Below are 20,389 nucleotides of genomic sequence, written 5' to 3'. Positions count from 1 at the left end.
CTCAGCGCCTCGCTGCAGGACGGCTCACGGCGGCTATAGGGCCTGGAGGAGGCCAAGCGTATTCTTAACGACTTTAATACAGGCATTCATGGTGGTAAAAGACATCCGAAGTTGCAGAACATGCTAACCCCCTCTTAGGTGCTGGCTGGGTCAAGTTGCTCCAGGTATGTAGGCACCAGCCCCTGGAAAAATGAAACAGAACATGATTTATATACCTTGGGCTTTGGGGTTAACAGTTTCAAGACTTTTGCATTTACATTTCAGTTGTTAATTTACTGTGGTATTTCCTACGGTTTTGCTTTATAGATTTTGATGGTAAGTTACTTACTGCCTAGAGGTTAATCACTGTTATGCCTTTCCTGTGTCTTGAACCGTTCCTCAGACCAGGTTACTCTTTATCTTTTTTAGTGCTTTTGAACTTTATCTGATATTGATTTTACCAACACTTTTTCTTATTGTTTATGTTTGCCCAACGTATTTCTGCTTTCCTTTTCTTTTTAACATTCAAGTATTTTATTTTAGGTATACTTTGTGTAAAGAGTGCATAACTGTATTGTCTTTAAATGGAGTGTTTATTGTCAAAACAGACATGTTTGTTGATACATCTGTTATTTATGCTGTGTTTCCCTTGTCTCTAGCTTTGGGAGCTGTTTACTATTTTATTTTCCTCTAGTATTTTGGAATGCCTAGTTCTTATTTGTATTCTCTTGGTGGTAAATTCCAAGTTTAAAACGTATTTTTTAAACAGCTTTATTGAGGTAACTGACATATCATAAAGTGCACAGTTTGAAAGTTTTGACATAAATACATTTGTGAAACCACCACCATAATCTAGAAAATGAACAAATCCATTATACAAGTATCTTCATGTCCTTCCTCCTTCCTGCCTTTCTCCCTGCTCTTCCCTCCCAGGAAACCACTGATGCTGCTTTCTGTCACTCCAGATTAATTTGCATGTTTAGAATTTAAATGGAATAATAAAATATGTACAGTTTTTTTGTCTGGCTTCTTTCCCTCAGAATACAGTAAGTCCCTTATCTAGGAACCTTCAAGTTGTGAACTTTCAAAGATGCAAATGTGCATACGCACATCCAATCACATAGGTTAATTCACGTATCTGGCGTACATTGTCACGTGCGTGCATCCTCTACAAGTGGTTGTGCTTTTGTGTACTTTACAGTAGTGTATAGAGTACAGTAGTACAGTGTCTTTATTTCAAGCTCAGGACATCTGGAAGCAAGCATAAAAGCAGTGGTGATATAGCTGATACTGCTAAGAAGTGCCAGCTGTTGTATGGTAGTACTGTATTTTACAAGGTACTGTACTATAAGATTAAAAATGTTTTCTTTATTTTTTGTGTTTGTTTTTTATGTATTATTTGTGTGAAAAGTATTATAAACCTATTACAGTACAGGACTACATAGCCAATTGTGTTAGCTGGGTACCTGGGCTAATGTTGCCGGACTTACGATCAAATTGGACTTACGGATGCTCTTTTGGAACGGAACTCGTTTGTATGTAGGGGACTTACTGTAACTATTTTGTGATTCTTCCCTGTTGTAGCATCTATCTACAGTTCACTTCTTTTAATTGCTGAGTAGTGTTCCATTGTATGGATAAACAATTTATCTCTTCACCTGATGGTAGATATTTTAGTTGTTTCCAGGTTTGGACTATTATAAATAAAGCTGATGCAAGCATAAACGTACAGGCATTTGTATGGACACAAGACTTCTTTTCTCTTGGGTACTTAGAAGTAGATTGTCTGGTCATATGGCAGGGGTATGTTTACTCACACTGTTTTCCAAAGTGCTTGTACTATTTCACATTCTCACCAAGAGTGTATGAGAGTTCCAGCACTAGCTAAGGGCAGTCATTTTAGCCATTCTAGGAGGTCTGCAGTGGTATCTCTTCGTGGTTTTAACTTGCATTTTCATGATGAAAAATGATGTTGAGAATCTTTTCATGTACTTATTTGTCACTCAAATGTCATCTTTGGTTAAGTATCTGCTCAAATCTCTTGTCTTCCCTCCATTTTTTCATTGGGTTGGGACAAACGAAAACAGAGAGTAAGATGACAGGCTAAAACCTAATCCTATCCACATTTACACTAAATAAAAATGGTCTATACACCCAAATTAAAAGACAGAGATATTCATGGGACTTCCTTGGTGGCACAGTGATTAGGGATCCAGCTGCCAATGCAGGGGACACAGGTTCAATCCCTGGTCAGGGAAGAACCCACATGCCGTGGAGCAGCTAAGCCTGTATGCCACAACTACTGAGCCTGTGCTCTAGAGCCCGTGAGCCACAACTACTGAAGCTTGTGCGCCACAACTACTGAAGCCCATGCGCCTACAGCCCGTGCTCTGCAACAAGATTAGCCACTGCAGTGAGAAGCCCGCACACCACAATGAAGCGTAGCCCCTGCTCACCGCAACTAGAGGAAGCCCATGCACAGCAATGAACACCCAATGCAGCCAAAAAAAAAAAATTATAAAAAAAGAGAGATGTTCAGATTGAATAAAAAAGGAAGACGCAAGCATATGCTGCCTATAAGAAACAAACACTAAATATAAAGGCGCATAAAGTTTAAAGTAAAGGGATGGAATAAAGATGTACCATGCTAACACTAGTTAAAAAAACACTGTGTGGCTATGCTAATATCAAAGTAGGTTTCTGAACAAGGATTATTGTGAAGTATAAAGAAGGCCATTTTATAATGACAAGGGTGTAATTTAGGAAGATATAACAATCCTAAATGTTTATGAACCTAATAATAAAGTTAAAAATACATGAAACAAATACTGATAGAGCTGCAAGGAGAAACACACAAATCCACGATTATGCTCCTCTCAATAACTGATAGAACAAATAAGAAAAATATCATCAAAGATAGACCTGTACACTATCAACCAAGTTGACCTAATTGACATTTATAGGATACTCCACACAATATAAGTAGAATGCACATTTTTCTCAAGTGCACACAGAACATTTACCAAAACATCATATTCTGGGCCATAAGTCAAGTCTCAATAAATTTAAAAGGATTCAAATCATACGAAGTGTTTTCTCTGACTACAATGGTTTTAAATTAGAAATCAGTAACAAAAAGAAATCAGAAAAATCTACAAATATTTAACTAACACACTTGTAAATAAATGAGTCAAAGAAGAAATTAAAAGAAAAATTATAAAGTATTTTAAGTTTAATTAAAATGAAAACACAACACATCAGAATCTGCTGCATGCTATGAAAACATAAGTAGAGGGAATTTTATAGCTCCAAATATTGGGAATGAGAAAGGTGACATCACTACAGGTTTTACAAACATTAAAAGGATAATGACATATTTTGAACAACTTTTTGTCAATACATTTGACAGCTTAGGTGAAATGAACAATTTCCTCGAAAGACACAGAGCTGAATCAAAAATAAATAGATAACCTGAATGCTCCTATATCTATTAAAGAAACTGAATTTATAGTTAAGATTCTTCCCACAAAGAAAACTTCAGACCTAGACTACTTCAGTAGTGAATTCTACCAAACAGTTAAGGAATAAATTATACCAATTCTACATGAATGTTTTTAGAAAAATGAAAGGGAGAAAATACTTTTTAAATGAAAGGGAGAAAATAGTTTTTAACTCCTCCTATGAGGCCAGCATTACTATGATACCCAAACCAAAAACATTAAAAGAAAAGAAAATTACAAACAAATATCCCTCCATAACATAGGCACAAACACTGTAAACAAATTTTAACAAAATGAATCTAACAATATTTTAAAAGGACAACACAACATGACCTAATGGGATTTAAGTCAGGAATGCAGAGATGGCTAAACATCAGGAAAGCAATTTATCATATTAATAAACAACAACAAAAAATATGGTAAACTCAATAGTTGCAGAAAAATCATATGACAAAAATCCAACATCCTTTACTAATAAGAACTCTGAAAACTAGGAATAGAAGGGAGTTTTCTCAATCTGACAAAGGGTATTTACAAAACCCACACAGCTATCACTACACTTAATGTGAGGGATTGAATGCTCATTCCCTAAGACAGAACAAGACCAAGATGTTACTCTCAACACTTCTACTCGACATTGTACTGGAAGCTCTAGTCAGAGCAATAAGAAAAAGAAAAAAGGCATTTGGATTGGAAACAGAGAAATGAAACTTTTTACTTGCAGACAACATGATCATCTATGTAAAATACCTAATAGAATCTGCAAAAACACTCTAAGGTTGACCCTTGAACAATGAGGGGTTAGGGGTGCTGATCTGACCCCTGCAGAGTGGAAAATTCGTGTATGTCTGTGGCTCCAAATCCATGGATTCAATCAATCACAGATTGAATATTACATATTTAATGAAAAAAGATCCTCATATAAGTGGACCCATGCAGTTCAAGCCCATGCTGTTCAAGGGTCAATTGTAACTAATAAGTGAGTTTAGAAAAGTGGAATGATACAGATTAAGAAACACAAATCAACTGTTTTCTATGTATTAACAGCAATCAGAAGTTAAAATAAGCAAAGCCATTTACACTTTTAAAATATGAAATAAGTATTTATGGATAAATATAACAAAATATATGGAAGACCTGTACAGTCAAAACTGCAAGTATTGGGCTTCCCTGGTGGCGCAGTGGTTGAGAGTCTGCCTGCCGATGCAGGGACACGGGTTCGTGCCCAGGTCTGGGAAGATCCCACATGCCGCGGAGCAGCTGGGCCCATGAGCCATGGCCGCTGAGCCTGCGCATCCGGAGCCTGTGCTCCACAACGGAAGAGGCCACAACAGTGAGAGGCCCAAGTACCGCAAGAAAAAAAAAAAAAAACTGCAAGTATTGCTAAAACAAATAAGACCTAAATAAATGGATGACTATATTCTGTTATGTCAGAAGACATGTAAGATAACAATTTCCCCCAAATTGTCTATAGATTCAATGTAATCCAAATCAAAATCCCAGGTCTTTTTGTAGGAACTGACAAGCTGATTCTAAAATTTATATGGAAATACAAAGGCCCTAGAATAGGCAAAACAACTTTGAGAAAAAAAGAACAAAGTTGGAGGATTAATACTATCAGATTTTGACTTATTATAAAGCTACAGTAATCAAAATTATGTGTTATTTACAGTTTGATGTAGTCCCATTTGTTTATTTTCACTTTTGTTTCCTTTACCTGAGGAGACATACCCAAAAAAATGTTGCTAAGACTGATGTCAAAGAGCATACTGCCTATGTTTTCTTCTAGAAGTTTTATAGTTTCAAGTCTTACATTTAAGTCTTTAATCCATTTTTGAGTTTAGTTTTGTATAAGGTGTGAGAGAGTAATCTAGTTTGATTCTTTTGCATGTAGCTGTCCAATTTCCCCAACACCATTTCCTGAAGAGGTTCTTTCTCCATTGTATATTCTTGCCTCCTTTGTTGTGGATTAACTGACCGTATAAGTGTGGGTTCATTTCTGGGCTCTATATTCTGTTCCATTGATCTTTGTGTCTGTTTTTGGGCCAGTACCATGCTGTTTTGATGACTATAGCTTTGTAGTATAGTTTGAAATCAGGGAGCATGATAACTCCTGTCTTGTTTTTCTTCTTAAAATTGTTTTGGCTATTTGGAGTCTTTGGTGTTTCCATACAAATTTTAAAATTATTTTCTCTGGTTTTGGGAAAATGCCATTGGTGTTTTCATAAGGATTGCACTGACAAAACAAAAAGGCCACCTACTGAATGGGAGAAGATATTTGCAAATAATATATCTGAGAAGGGGTTAATACCCCAAATATACAAAGAACTCATACAACTCAATGTCAAAAACAAACAACCTAATTAAAAAATGGGCAGAGGACCCGAATAGACATTTTTCCAAAGAAGACAAACAGATGGCCAAAAGGTACACAAAAAGATGCTCAAATCATTAATCATCAGGGAAATGCAAGTCAAAACCACAATGAGATATCACCTCACACCTGTCAGAATGGCTCTCATCAAAAAGACAAAAAATAACAAGTGTTGATGAGGACGTGGAGAAAAGGGAACTCTTGTACACTGCTGTTGGGAAAATGAATTGGTGCAGCCACTGTGGAAAACACTTTGGAGGTTTCTCAAAAAACTAAAAATAAAAGTACCATATGATCTAGCAATTCCACTCTGGGTATCTGAAGAAAATGAAAATACTAATTTGAGAAGATATATGCATCTCTATGTTCATTGTGGCATTATTTACAATAACCAAGATGTGGAAACAATCTGAGTGCCCATCAATAAATGAATGGATAAAGAAGATGTGGTAATAAATAAAATTTTTTAAAATGTGGTATATACATACAATGGAATATTACTTGGCCATAAACAAGAATGAAATCTTGCCATTTGTGACAACATGGATGGACCTAGAAGGTATTATGCTAAATGAAATAAGTCAGACAGAGAAAGACAAATACTGTATGATTTCACTAATATATGGAATCTAACAAAACAAAACAAAACAGGGAATTCCCTGGTGGTCCAGTGGTTAGGATTCCATGCTTTCACTGCCAAGGGTGCAGATTCAATCTCTGGTCAGGGAACTAAGATCCCACAAGCTGTGCAGCATGGCCAATAAATAAATAAACAAAACAAATGAACAAACATAACTAAAGAGAAACAGAGTCATAGATTCAGAGAACAAATAGGTGGTTGCCAGAGAGGAAGGGCAATGTATATGATAAACATATACATTGTGAAATGATTACTCCAATCAAATTAAGTAGCACACTTATCTCACATAGTTACCATTTTGTGTGTGTGTGTGTGTGTGTGTGCATGCGTGTGGTGAGAACACAACACTCTCTCAGCAACTTTCAAGTATATAACACAGTATTTTCAACTATAGCCATGATGCTGCACATTAGATCCCCGGACCTTATTAATCTTGTAGCTAGAAGTTTGTATCCTTTAACCAACAGGTCTCCATTCCCCTCAACCAACCCCAACCACCCCACTCAACCCCTGGCAACCACCATTCTACTCGCTGTTTCTATGAGTTCTACTTTTTTTTTTTTAAGATTCCACATATGAGTGAGATCATATAGTATTTGTCTTTGTCTGGCTTATTTCAGTAAGCATAATATCTTCCAGGTTCATCCATGTTATCACAAACAGCAGGATTTTCTTCTTTTTTATGGCTGAATAATATTCCATGGTGTATATATATATACACACAGAAAACCAGCCCAATTCTGTGGGATTAGGAGAAGGCACACAAACGTGAACATTTCAGAGCATCACACTAGGGAAAACAAACAGAAGGCTCTCAGCACCTGGCCTGGCTTTGCAGAATCAAAAGAAGTCATACAATCTTAAGAATTCCTTCCAACAGGGAACAAGAAGTGTGGAGTGGGTGAATTCATAGGAATGGAAAGCCTCAGAATCCCTGGCCAAGCTGACTGGTGAAGATATTTCTTTCCCAAAACCAGTCAGTAAGGACTGGAGGACAGTAAAGACTGCTTCTTCAGATGTGAAGTCAGCAACACAAGACTTCAAGGAACATGAAAAAAACAAGGAAACATGACACCATGAAAGGAACACAATAATTTTCCAGCAGCTGACCACCCAAAAATGGAGATCTATTCATTGCCTGACAAAAAATTCAAAACAATTGTTTTAGGGAAACTCAGCGAGCTACAAGAGAACACAGATAACTCAAAGAAATCAGGAAAAGAATATATGAACAAGATGAGGACAGAGAGATAGGAATTATTTAAAAAAAACCCAAATTATGGAGTCGAAGAAAACAATGGATAAAATGAAAAATGCAATAGAGAACATCAACAAAAGACTGGACCAAGCAGAAGAAAGAATCTATGAACTCAAAGAGAGGTCATTTGTGACTCCAATTGTGGGTGTCGGGGGAGAATGAAAAAGAGGGAAGAAAACCTATGTGAACTATGGGACACGATTAGATGAACAATATACACATTATGGGAGTCCCAGAGGAAGAAAAGAGAAAGGGCAGAAGGCTTATTTGAAGAAATAATGGCTGAAAACTTCCCAAATGTAGGGAGAGTCATGGACATCTAGGTACATGAAGCTCACAGGTCCCCAAAGAGATTCAACCCAAGGCAGACTTTGCTGAAACACATTATAATAAAGCTGTCAAAAAATTCAAATACAAGGAATTTTGAAAGCAGCAAAAGAAAAGAAACTCATTACATACAAGGGAACCCCCATAATGCTATCAGTGAATTTCTCAGCAGAAAGTTTGTAGGCCAGGAGAGTGGAGTGGTATATTCAAAGTGCTGAAAGGAAAGAAACTTCCAACCAAGAATACTTTACCCAGCAAAGCTATCCTTCAGAATTGAAGGTGAAATAAAGACTTTTCCTGACAAAAGCTGAGGGAGTTCCATATCAGTAGACCTGCCTTACAAAAAATGCTAAAGGGGGCTCTACAAGATAAAATGAAAGGACACTAACTAGTAACATGAAAGTATATGAAAGTATAAAACTCATTGGTAAAGATAAGTATATAGTCAAATTCAAAATATTCTAGTACTGTAAAGGTGGTGTGCAAATCACTTAACTCTAGTAAAAGGGTTGAAAGACAAAAGTATTAAAAATAAATATAGCTACCATAATATGTTAATGGATACACAATATTAAAAAATGTAAACTGTGACTTCAAAAACATAAAATGTGGTGGGGAATAAAAATGTAGAGTTTTTGTACGTGGTTGAAGTTAAGTTGTTATCATCTTAAAATAGACTGTAATTACTGTAAGATATTTTATGTAAGCTTCATGGTAACCACAAAGCAAAAATCTATAGCAGATACACAAAAGGTACAGAAAGGAATCAAAATCTGCCACTGTGGAAAATTATCAAATCATGAAGGAAAACAGTGAGAGAGGAATAAAGAACTCAAAACAGTCAGAAAACAATTAACAAGATGGCAATAGCAAGTCCTTACTGCTATCAATAATTATTTTAAGTGTAAATGGATTAAATTCTACAATCAAAAGGCACAGAATGGGTGAATGGATTTTCTAAAAACCCAACTATTTGCTACCTACAGGAGACTCAATTCAGCTTCAAGGACACACATAGGCTCAAAGGCAAGGGATGGAAAAAGATTTTCCATACAAATGAAAACCCAAAAAGAGCTATACTATTTCAGACAAAATAGACTAAATAAAAAACTGTAACAAGAGAAAAAGAAGGTCATTATATAATGATAAAGCATTCAAGTCATCAAAAGGATAAAACCATTGCAAATATATGTGCACCCAACATTGGAGTGCCTAAGTATATTAAGCAAATGTTAACAGACTTGAAGGGAGAAATAGATGACAATGTAATAATAGTAGGGAACTTCAATACCCCACTTTCAGCAATGGATAAATCATCCAGGCAGAAAATCAAAACAAGACATTGGTCTTGAACTACAGTTCAGGCCAATGGACCTAACGGACATATACAGAACTTTCTATCCAACAGCAAGAGAACACACATTCTTCTCAGGTGTGCACTTACCATTCTCCAGGATAGATCACGTGTTAGGTCATAAAGCAAGTCTTAACAAATTTAAGAAGATTGAGGTCATATCAAGTATCTTTTCTGACAATAATGGCATGAAACTAGAAATCAATAACAAAAGGAAAGCCGGAAAATTCACAAATATGTGACCCATGGAATGGTCACAGAACCTATGGAATGGGAGAAAGTATTTGCCAACCACATCTTTGATAGGAATTTAATACCTAAATATATAAGAAACTATTACAGCTCATAATGTGTAGAAAAAAAATCCGATTTTTAAATGGGCAAAGGACCTAAGTGGACAATTTTCCAAAGAAAGCATACAAATAATCAACAAGTACATGAAAATGGGCTCAAGATCACTAATCATCAGGGAAATACAAATAAAAACCACAATGTGATTTCAATTCACACCTGTTAGGATGGCTATTATCAAAAAGACAAGAAATAACAGGTGTTGGTGAGGATGTGGAGAAAAGGGAGCCCTGGAGCACTGTTGGTGGGGATATAAATTTGTATAGTCATTATGGAAAGCAGTATGTGGGTTCCTCAAAAAATTCAAAATAACTTTTATATGGTCCAGCAATCCTATTTCTGTGTATATACCTAAAGTAAATAAAATCAGTATCTCAAAGTGATATTTGCACTCCCATGTTTATTGCCACATTATTTACAACAGCCAAGATATGGAAACAACTTAAGTGTCTGTCAACTAAAATGTCTTGCTATGGAGGAGGAGGGTGTGTGTGGTAAGTGCAACATTGGGGTGCTCATGGGTCAATGCGGGGGTTCTGTAGACAAGGTGTCCCCAGGGGCTTGTGGGAAGGCTTCCTAATGGAGTCTGTGAAGTGGATAGTATGATCTGTGACCATTTGATGAGTCCTGAGTGCTGGCTGCTGTGCTACCAGCCTCCCACATCCCCTCAGCTTTGCAGGTCACCTCAGTATTCTGGGTGGATGAGGAAAGTAGTGGGCCCCTTGGGCAGCATCTTACATAGCTGGGGAAGCTGGGCACTAATTCACATGCTCTCACTTTTCCCTGTGGGAGAAATCACTGGCTGAGGGGGTCTCTCTCGGCACTGAGCTGTACAGCCTTATGGGAGGGGCAATGCAGGTAAAATCACGCCTTCTTCAATGTGTCTATTATAGTACTTTTGTTTTCTCCAACAGTGTGCTGGAACTTCTCCACTTGACTCTCAGGCTCCCACAAAGGTACTGTCATCCATGGGTGATTGTCAGAATTGATGTTCTGTGGGGAATAATGGTGGAAAACTCCATTGTACATCTTGCTGACAGCACACTGTGATGAATTTATTTCTCAAATTATGTCACCAGAATACATGTGTCAACTTTGACTCTTTGGGGATGGCTTCATTGTCAAGTTCTGTGTGATGGCAGCTTCAGGCGCACATCTTAACAATCCTTCCAGTGGGGGGAAGAAAGTCCATGTTTATTTCTTAAGTTGGTTTTTATTTCATGATGGTTTATTATCACGGTCTGTAACTTTTGTGTGTATTACAAATATTCTTTTGTATGTTAGTATCACACAATAAAACAAAACTTTTAAAGGGGTTTCATGAAGGGAGTGGTCATATGCTATTGTTAGGACTTATTGAATTTGAAAATAAAACTGTTTCTTATTTTCAGCCTCTCCAGACAGCAAAATACTGTCAAAATAAAGAGTGGCTTTAAGGTAAATATCAAATCCAGAACAGCAAGAATATTGTCTCAGGGTAAAAATGAAGACAAGCATATGATCATATGACCCTTATTTGACCCTTATTTGAGATTTTAGAAATATTTTAGGATAATTCCTATAGGACCAGTGTTTCCTGACCTTGGTTCTATTGACATTCAGGGCTGGATCATTCATTTTTGTTTGGAGCTGTCTTGTGCACTGTTGGGTGCTTAACATAATTATCTGGCCTCTGTTTGCTAGAGGACAGCACCCCCATACTTGTGACAACTAAAAATGTTTCCAGACATTGCCCCATGTTCCCTGGGAAGCAGCAAGGCCACCTCCAGTTGAGAACCACTTCTATAGACTTTTTCCATAAACAGAGTTTTAAACAGTGCTAGGGATGATGTTTCACAGCAATCTGTTTCTCAACCCAGGGTAGAGAAGGGTGTCTCTAAGTTGATACACAGGAAACCCACAAAGTTTATAGAGAAATTATATTAGCTTGGATTGGAAGGGAAACAGAGTTTAAAACCAAGAGAGACCTTTGAGCCCCCAACTTCCTAAGGCAGAAAGTAGCTGAAAGAAACTTCTCAGCTGAAAATATGGGTCATTTACTATGGAAAATGAAGAATGATTCAAAGAATGGAGCCTAATGGAGCTCAAAGATCAAAACCAGAACCACAGAGAATAGCTTAAAGGGAACAGAACTGGTCCTAATCAAGGAACTTGTACAATGTACTGGCTGGATTTTAGAGTTATGATGGCCCATTTTTGGTTGGTATTGCAGTGGCAGTTATCCCCACCCCCATTTGATACTGGGTGTGGGATTACAGATTACTTGTCTCATACGGGTCTTCCTAAGAGGAACCATATTTGAGGGGCTGCACCTGAGGAGTCTCATGCACACCTGGACCTAATTTAATGATAAGATCTTGGATCTTGAGCTGATGCTGTAATGCGGTGAGACTTTGGGCCCTTGGGTGAGGAGTGAGCATATTTTGCATGTGGGAGGGATAAGAATTGTTGTACCCAGAGGGCAGGCTGTGTCAGGTTGTAGTTTCCAAAGATAGCTGCAAAAATATTCCCCATCCTACAATTCTCTTTTGCAATGTGAGCTTGCCACTTCCCCTGCAGAAATGAAGTATATTTTGGAACACTTTTGAAACTGGGTGGCCCTGAGGCTGCTTTGTCCAAAAGCATATGGAAGAAGTGACACTATGCTAGCTGTTGGCATAGCCTTTAACTGGCCTCTCAGAACTCACCTGGTAGCTTCCTCTTCCTGCTTCTTGTAAGCCGGCCACCCCCTAAGAAATATGATTACACTGAGACCCCCTTGCTGCGAGATGCCCAAACCATGCCAGGAGGCTGCCTGTGGACCCTTTGTCAGCAGCCCCAGCTGAGCTCCCAGATTATAGCCAGCTTCAACTCCTGCCATCTTGGATGGCCATCCCAGTTGAGCCTTCAGAGCCCCATTCAACCTCTACTGCAATTGCATAAAAGACCCAAGCAAAAACTGTGCAACTAAACCCTATTTGCCCACAGAATGACAAGAGCTCAGAATAAAAGGCTGCAAGGATGAGGGCATGAATACAAGAAGCCTGGTGCATAGAAGGTGCTCACAGATGGAAGCTGTGGACGTGACTCTTAATGAGAGCGGTTGCTTTTCCTTACCCTGCAAAATTTCCCCCTTCTGGTAACAGGCTTCCAAGTTCCCTTTGGGAATAATCACCTAACCCCCACTCCCAGCCCATGTTTGCCAGGTGGCTGTTTTGTCCTGGCTCCAGCTTCAGGGGTGGACCCAGCTTATCAGTAAGGTCATTCATTTCCATGGCAACAGTGATTGGATTGTGGTTGGAAATGTGGCTGAAGGCCAGAGAGAACTTCTGGAACTTTGACAGGAACTATTGAGAAAGAGAGCGTCACTGTATGGTTGGAATATGGGTTCAGCTGCAGGGACGGAGGCCCTAAATCACCTTGACTACAATGCCTTAACAGCGGGCTTGTCTGACTTGGTTTGGTGACTTTGCTCCACAGAGCGTCCAGGAGCCCTGGCCCCTTTATCTTCTTGTTCTGCCATCCCTAGGATGTTGTTATTGTCCACATGTCTGAGATGGCTCACCACCTCATCCAATTTCCAGATGGTGAGGGGGCGAAGAAATGGTGGGAGGCATACTTCTTCCTTTCAAGGTGTGACCTGGGAGTTGCCCACATCATTTCTGTTCACATCCCATTGGCCAGAGCCTTGTCTTATAACCAAACCTAGTGCATCTACCTATCAGTGTTCAGGAAAGAACCCAAGAGCATATTCTAACTGTGGGTGGGTTACAGGGAGCCTCACGTGATAGTGCTGTGCCCAGGGCTAGTAACAACTGAGGACTGTTTTCACCCCTGAGTCTGAAGTATGAGGGGAGGAAGCAGAACTGGGAAGGAGAAAGTCAGAGGAGAGGCTGCTGTGAAAGGGTGTGAACTCTGGAGAAATGACACAGCCAACGTGAGGCAATGCTGACAAGAGAGAGCTGGGAATAAATAACACAACCAACAGGTTCTTGCCAGAGTTTCTCATTGGCCAGACCTCCCCCCTCCCACCCCAGAATGCAAAGGGCAAGGGAGTCTGGGCTACTGTTCATGCAGGTCAGCCTCCCTGGGAACAGAGCCATGTGGAGAGGTATAACAAATAGTTGTGGAGGAGCGCATGGAAGATTCCAGCAGTCCCAGGTAGGTAGTCAGTAGGTAATGGTGCCATGTGGGCCCCACTCAAAGTTCCAGTCTATGAGAGAAGGGGAAATGGACGTTGAAAGGCAAGAAGCAGTTTATACACTTCCTTCCCCTTCGGATTTCCAAGCTGGGAAGCCTCGAGTCTGGGAATCGCAGGAACCATTTGTTGCCATGAATGGAAAGCCTTTGAGAGGAGGTGGCCAATGTAGAAGACAGTAAAAAGCAAAGGTGGAAGGAAGATTGATGACAAATCATGGAGCGCCTCGATCCAGCCATGCCTGAAGTCACTCTACTGCCAGACTTTTTAGTTAGACAAGCCCATACATTCTGTTCTGTTTTCTTAAACCCATAGGAGTGTTTCTGTTTACTTGGCTGCACTTAGGCATTCTAGAGCTTGTTCTGGGTTCCTTCTGACATTTAACTGGGATTGAAGCCAAGCTGTAGACTCCAGGCAGGAAAAGGCAAAATGAGGTGTCCCGGCAGTCAAGCCTTGTGCAAACAACCCAGCCATCACTTCTCCTTCCCTCAGGTGATGTTTCTTTTATGTCCAAGAGGATTGACAGTGATGACAGCCAAGACTTCTTCCTGATTCAGGGCCCTTAGGCAGAGGCTTCCTTTAATTTCCAGCGAGAAGTTTAACGGCTGGCTGAGTGGGAGCCATCAGGATGGTTTTGTTCTCTTTAGCTTGTTGTAACTTATATCAGTGACCTCACGGGGATGGAATGGTCCACACCAGGCTCTGCTAGGCTCTCCTGGTGATGGTTTATGACTTCACGGAAGAATAAAGCAGCATTGTCACATGGTGAATGTAGCCCCTTGGCTTCCTGAGTTGGGATCATCCAAGGAGCCCCAACCCATTCACCCCTTTTCTTTCCAATATTTGGTGACATATATGGGTGAAACACTCCAAGATGTAGTCAGTGCCTGTGCTTGAGCAGGTACCTGAATGTGGGCTGCACCCCAAACCAGTTAAGTGAGCGTCTCTGGCATGGATCCTGGACATCATTATTTTTCCTAAGTTCCAGGATGCAGACAAGTTTAAGAACCGCTACTCCAAGCTGCAGTTGCTCCCCACTGGGTGGGGCTGCCTTGTCTCCCATGCTTCTACTTCCACAGCATCAGCCAGTAACCCTAATAAAGCACAGCTGCCTCCTCTGGGGCACAGAGAAGCCCTGTCATCTCTTTGACCCAGATCTCTATGCTCCTGGCTGTGCTCCCCGATCCTGAGAAGAGTTCTGCTTCAGAATAGAACAACTGGGACTCCAGTCTACCACCTTAATCTGCATGAAACTGAAGGGTAGTTCTAACACAGCCTTATACCAGAAGCTTATACCAGACAGGGAGGCTATAGTCAGAAATAAAATGAACTCAACAACAAAGCAAGGTCAGAGTACATCCCAGTAACCCATGCCAAACTTTGGAAAGATGGCCTCAAATCCCCTGAGGCCAATGCTCATCCCTAGACCCAGGTCAAGGTGGGGTCTCAATGTGTTAATTCTATGGATCTTGAGCCAGACTGCCTTAACTACTGAGCCTACAGAGGTTAAAAGGATACTAGAAGAATACTATGAACAACTTATGCCAACAAATTTGATAACCTAGATGAAATGGACCAATTCCTTGAAAGACAAAGCTACCCAAACTCACTCAAGGAGACATAGATAATAGGCCTAAAGAAACTGAACCCATGACTAATAACCTGAAAAAAAAAAGTACCTGGCCCGGGGACATCCCTGGTGCTGCAGTGGTTAAGAATCCGGATGCCAATTCAGGGGACACAGGTTTGATCCCTGATCTGGGAAGATCCCATATGCCACAGAGCAACTAAGCCTGTGTGCTGCAAATACTGAGCCTGCGCTCTAGAGCCCGTGTGCCACAACTACTGAGCTCTCGTGCCACAACTACTGAAGCCTGCTTGTCTACAGCCCATGCTCTGCAACAAGAGAAGCCACAGCAATGAGGAGCAAGCGCACCACAATGAAGAGTAGCCTCCGCTCTCCACAACTAGAGAAAGCCCACGCACAGCAACAAAGACCCAACACAACCAAAAAAAAAAAAAAAAAAAAAAAGTACCAGGCCCAGATGGCTTCACTGGTGAATTCTACCAAACATTAAAGGGAGAAATGGTACCAATTTTCTACATTCTCTTCCAGAAAATAGAAGCAGAAGGAATGCTTCCTAATTCATTCTATGAGGCCAGCATTACCCTGATACCAACACCAGATAAAGATATCACAAGAAAGGAAACCTACGAACCAATAACTCTCACGAATTTAGATGCAAAAATCCCTGACAAAATATTAGCTAATGAAATTCAACAAAGTATAAAATGTATAAATGGAACAGAATAGAGATCTCAAAAATTGATTCACACAAATATAGTCAACTGATCTTTTATGAGGGCAGAAATGAATAAATGGAAAGTGAAGAGTCTTTTCAACAAGTGGTGCTGTAGCTACCATACATTCACATGTCAAAAACAAACAAAGAAACAGAAAACTGAGTCTAGATACAGATCTTACACAAAAATTTCACAAAAATTAACTTAAAATGGGTTATAGATCTAAATGTAAAATGCAAAACTTTAAAACTTCTAGAAGATAAGATAGAAGAAACTAAGTGATCTTGGCTTTGGCAATGATTTTTTTGGATAAAACACCAAAAGCATGATCCATGAAGGAAAATTTTGAGAAGTTAGACTGCAGGATAATTCAAAGCTTCTGCTCGGGCTTCCCTGGTGGCGCAGTGGTTGAGAGTCCACCTGCCAATGCAGGGGACAGGGGTTCGTGCCCTGGTCCAGGAAGGTCCCACATGCTGCGGAGCGGCTGGGCCCGTGAGCTATGGCCGCTGAGCCTGCGTGTCCGGAGCCTGTGCTCCGCAACGGGAGAGGCCACAACAGTGAGAGGCTTGCATACCGCAAAAAAAAAAAAAAAAAAAAGCTTCTGCTCTGTGAAAGACACAAGAGGATAAACAAACATGTCACAGATGGAGGAAAAAATCTTTACAAAACACATATCTGATAAGGGACTTTGTAGAAATAAGTGAAGACCAAGCAAATGAAAAGAGGCAAAGACTATTTATTCAGAGTCTGCTGTAGCAGGGAGTCGGCCACCATTACAGTGTCTCACAGGAGCTCAAAGGCAAGGAGAAGTTGGGAAACATTTATTGTGGAAAAAAGGGGGCTTAGTGGTTCTCTGATGGAGCTGTGAGCCTGGGGAAGACATCCTATGTGATTGCTTAGGGGAACATATTTGGTTTCCTCTGGTTGGTCCTAAGATGGAAGCAGGAAAAAATATTAGGAAAAATTTCAGTTATTAAAAAAAGTCCTGGCTATTTGGGGTTGATTGTTACCAGGGTTGTTACTTGGCTTCCTTTTTGTTGCTAGAGGTAGATGTCTGACTTCCTAGAAGTCCAACTTATAGCAGGATGGCTCCCTGGGCTGGTTACTGTAGATGATGGATTGGTTTTCTGAGCTGATTGCTGCAGGTTGTGGGTCAGAGTTGTATTTTCATATATGGCCTGTCCATTTGTATATCCAGTCTCTCAGCTTCTCCCTCTGAAACAAACATCCCAATTAAAAATGAGCAAAAGATCTAAACAGACAGCTTAGCAAAGAAGATATAGAGATAGCAGAAAAGCATATCCATCTCTTATTATGGAACTGCAAATGAAAGTGAAAAATGAGATACCACTATACGCCCATTAGAATGGCTAAAATTAAAAAAAAAGAAACTGGCAACACCAAAAGCTGGTGAGGATGCGGAGCAACAGGAACTCTCATTCATTGCTGGTGGGGATGCAAAATGGTACAGCCACTTTGGAAGACAATTTGGTGGTTTCTTACGAAACTGAACATACTCTCACCATAGAATCCAGCAATTGCACTTCTTGGTATTTATTCAACTGATTGGAAAACTTACATCCATACAAAAACCTGCACCTGAATGTTTATAGCAGTTTTCATCATAATCTCCCAAAACTGGAAGAAATGAAGGTGTCCTTAAATAGTACATAGATCAGGGAGTTCCCTGGTGGCCTAGGGGTTAGGATTCCAGGCTTTCACTCTTGTGGCCTGGGTTTAATCCCTGGTCGGGGAACTGAGATCCTACAAGCCATGTGGCGTGGCCAAAAAAAAAAAAAAAAAAAGGCACATAGATCAATTGTGTTGCATCTAGACAATGGAATATTATTCAGCAACAGCAACAACAACAACAAAAAATAGTTGTCAAGCAGTGAAAAGACATGGAGAAACCTTAAATGCATATGGCTAAGTGAAAAAAGCCAGTGTGAAAAGGCTACATGGTATATAATTCCAATGATATGACATTCTGGAAAACACCAGTCTACAATAAAAAGATCAGTGGTTGCCAGGTGCTTGGCAGGAGGGAGGGATGCAGATGGAGCATAGGCAGTGAAACCATTCTATAGGATCCTGTAGTGATGGGTATTTGACATTACGCACTAGTCAAAACCCATAGAACTTTACAGCCCAGAATGACCCTTACTGTATGCAAATAAAGAATTTAGGTGGTCAAGCGTTCCCAGGAGGGAACCTTGTGACGAGAGAATCTAACTGTAATACAAATGTGTGACACAACCTCAGTGAAGGAGAGTGGGCGAAGTTGCTGACCCATGCAACTTTGGAGACGAGTGATGTCTGTAAGACTAAAGGCAAAAGGAACTGTCCACAAGCACTGCACTCTGGTTGATAAAGTTGCTTTCCATGGAAATACAGAGTCACAATCTGATGCCACAATCTGTAGGCTGCAATTGAACCATTAAGTAAATGGATGGCAAGTCAGACTTCTCATTGTTGGATGGGAATTTACAGATAAACAAAGGGAGGAGGCTAGGATGATCCATGTGATAGTGGATTAGAGTTGGGGACTTCAGCATTAACTCCTGTTTATCATAATATAGATACTAATGATTACATACAGATTTATTTATAGATAGGTGTATATATATATGGATTAGTCTATGCATATATCTCTGTTCTGTCAGTTGAGAAGGCCTAGGAGCAATGACATCCCAGTAGCGGTGAGCACACCTCGTGCCCAGATCTTAGCTTCTAATACTGTTCTCCAATAAAAAGGAACAGGCTTCCATGGAGAAATGGCTGATTCTAGGACTAGGGGCAAGAAAAGTACAAGATGAACCCGTAGTAAGGAAGCCTTTAAAAAACAAACACACCTTACGTTGATGGGGGCAGGCTAAAGGGACATGGGGCCAACTGAAGGGACTCCCAATGACCAAGGCTGGAAAAATTTGGACAACAAAATAAACAGCACTGGGTCATAATCCAAAGAATAAAATAAATACCCATGGGTCTAAACTGATTAAGATAAATAATTGAATAAGTAAATGGGGGAGGAGACAAATCTCCCATGAAGATGATACCCAACTGGTTGACTGGACCCATGCTGGGGTCCTAGCTCAGATGGAGACCCCCTGTCTCAGCCAGCGAGGTTCTTTTTCTGATTGGATTCATGCAGCCAGTAATGAAGCTGATGCTGAGACGGGAATGGCACAAGCCTTATTCAATGGCCAAAGAGTGGAGAAGCAGGAACCTAGTTCTCAAATCAACTTCTCAACCCAATTTGTGCAGAGACCCCACATATATAGGAGGGATGAGGTAAATGGGAGGGAATTGGAAAGAATGGGAGGAATATTCATGAGTTATCTGAGAACAGGGGTGTGGTTTGGAGCCGGAACTGATGCAACCCTCCTTTTCAGTCCTTGTATGGGCTTTTCCTGGTTGTTGTCATGGCAACTGCCAACTGTCATGGAGCTGGTGAGTGTGTCATTTAGCTAATGCATTATAATGAGTGTATAATGAGGCTCAAAGTCTAATGGAGGTTTAGTCTTCTGCCATTTTGGGCCTAGATGGCTCTAACCAGTTGTTTTTTTCTCTTTGCAGCTTCCTCCTGAAACTTAGATTACGAGGAACTGGTTTCTATTCGAGGGAGGGGTAGGGGCATGATTCTGGGGGTGACAGCCTTCGTAACAAAGAGGAATTTCAAATTTTATGTAGATGCTCTGCCATCCGGAGGAGGGACACAGCTCCCCACTCTTTAAGTGTGGGCTGCAGAGTGACTTCCTCCCAAAAAGGACAATGCGGAAAGTGAGGAGAAGGGTCACCTTATGGAGGAGAAACCTGACAAACAGCCCTCAGCCTGATGGCGATCAGTGTCAACATCTACAGCGACACATCGTGTTAACAGGAGGTACACTGGATAATGTGCGATGAGCATGGCACCAGAGTTCTGTGAGATCTTCCCAAAACCTGTACCACCAGTCAACCATGAGAAAAACTTCAGACGCATTCCCATAGAATTTGGAAACAACTGAAAAAATACCTGAACCAGTATTCCTCAGGCTGTCAAGGTCATCAAAAACAAGGACAGTCTGAGATCAACTCTCTCCCACCACTGTGATTTTTTTAACCTACTCAAAAACACTTTTG

This window comes from Mesoplodon bidens (assembly GCF_964165515.1).
Source record: "Mesoplodon bidens genome assembly, chromosome: 3".
Lineage (NCBI taxonomy): Eukaryota > Metazoa > Chordata > Mammalia > Artiodactyla > Ziphiidae > Mesoplodon > Mesoplodon bidens.
This window is presented reverse-complemented; position numbering follows the sequence as displayed.